The sequence below is a fragment of the Galeopterus variegatus genome, unplaced genomic scaffold (assembly GCF_000696425.1).
Source record: "Galeopterus variegatus unplaced genomic scaffold, G_variegatus-3.0.2 Scaffold11208, whole genome shotgun sequence".
NCBI classification, from domain to species: domain Eukaryota; kingdom Metazoa; phylum Chordata; class Mammalia; order Dermoptera; family Cynocephalidae; genus Galeopterus; species Galeopterus variegatus.
The window spans coordinates 29,944-32,089 of NW_007737319.1; positions in this window are offsets into that span (position 1 = coordinate 29,944).

Here is a 2,146-nt window from a genome sequence, read left to right on the forward strand (position 1 = left end):
CGTTTTTCATGTGTGTGAGGTTGGTCAATTTTGTTTTGGGGGGCTTCAGTTCCTTCTTAATAAGACAAATGAGGGGGCTGGATTGGACTTTTTGTTGGTGGTCAGGGTTATACACATATTCAGACCTCATAGGGGACTCTCCAAATCTGGGTTTTGGGGGGCAGGGCCTAGGCCTACGTATTTTAAGAAGGCTCTACAGATGATACTGACATGAATTGATGAGTACTGGCTTAGATTCTTTTCATTGCTAATACTTCATATTAATATCCCCCAGTTTGTTTAAAGTAAAATTTTGTCTAGTAATAGTGCTAAAAATTCCCTCACAAAATTTTGGTACTATGATTGCATTTAAATTGGGACTTTTTCCAAAAGAAACTTTAGATGAATAATTTGTTTATAATAAAAGAAATCCAAGTACTATGCCATATTAATCTACCTGGCTCTAATATATACCCTCCGTTTAAGTGAAACTAAGTACTCGATTTAGGAAAACTGCTACTGCATATAATGAGATATCTCGACTAGGAAATGTTCTATAACATTCACGACGAAAAAAGGCAGTGCAGAAGTCTCCAAGAAAAAGTACCACATTTCATCACCATTTCCTTAGACCTGAGAATTAGAGAAAAGGTCTTACATTAGAGATGAGAATAAAGAACTGAAACTTACCATGGAATTGAGAACAGAAATTGCAGGCATGGCTGAAAAGCAGAACATAGCTATAGGAGAACCACCTTCTTGTAACAGAACCCAATGGGTGAACAAGAAAGAGCTGACGAAAGAGAAACCCTGGTGGAATAGACTCCGCACACTGCTGAGCGTCAGTCTCTCTGGTCTGCGCAAAGAGGCAGGAGCACTGTCTCAGCCAGCTGTGGATGAACAAAATACACTATCCCCACACAAGGGATGCATACAGAAACTCCCACCCCCTCACCTCTGGGCAAAGGTGGAGCAGGACTGCAACTCTAAAGCTATTAAGTGCCTCCATCTCGTCAAAATTAACCCTCAAGATAGGAATTGAGCTGAGTAATAGAAAAATAAAGTTGTTTTTCTTGCACACCCAAATTTGTGAACTGGGTTACATCCCTGCCACAGAGGTGCTGTCATCATTACCTTCCTCCATTCTGGGAGCCTTTTCACCCCTGCTCTGTGGCTCAAGTGGAGATCTTTGACATATTCTAAGTCCTTCCTGCTCCAGGTACCTTTTCCTTCCACTTCACTTCTCCAGTTGCCCCTTCCTCCCTCTATTAACAATGGGAGAATTCATTCATGCTCTTCTTTTTTCATTCATTCATCCTATAAACACCATGTTTCAGAGACCACTTTAAGCAAAACAGAAATATAGCAGGGAACAGACAAGTTCCTACTCTCCTGAAGATTGCATTCTGAAGGTGAGAGATAGACAGTAAACAAGCGAATATATAATGTGTCAAGTGATGGCAAGTGCTCTGAAGATAAATATAGTAGGGTAAAGGAACGAAGAGAGATATGATGCAGATGCTATTTTAGAGGTGGCCAGGGAGGCCTCTATGTTGAGCTGACATTTGAGCACAGAGCTCCGTGAACTTATAAACACTCTTCCACACATGATAACCACAGATAATCAGCCAAATGGCACAGCAGGGGGACTGTTCCCTGGGCAGTATATCCAGAGTCTTGTCACAGTGTAAGGCCAATCAAATGACCTCTACAAGAAAGGTAAATGCCACCTGGGTGCACATTGCCACTGATGAGAGACACTGACCAAAAATAAAAATTGGTAGCCGTAGAGATAGGCTTCCATTCAAAACAATGTTCCTGTAAACACATACGAAATTACTTATGAATAGATTACTTAAAAGAATAGATGACGACAAAATCTAAATACCTAAAATTATCCCATTGGTGCTTCCAAACACTATTTTTCCTTACACTGTATTGACTTGAGAATGTTAAGAGAAGCCTAAAAGTTCATAGCCCAGCTGTGTTCCACACAGGTGCCCTCGGCCCTGCCATCTCCTCTTGCAGTTGGCTTCTATTCAGTATCTTGCACTGATTTCATCTGCTTGATGGAACTCAAGTCAATCATTGGCTTCAATAATCATCGACTCATGGCTAACCTTCTTTCATCTATAACCCCACCCACTGCCCCCACTTACCATGCAGA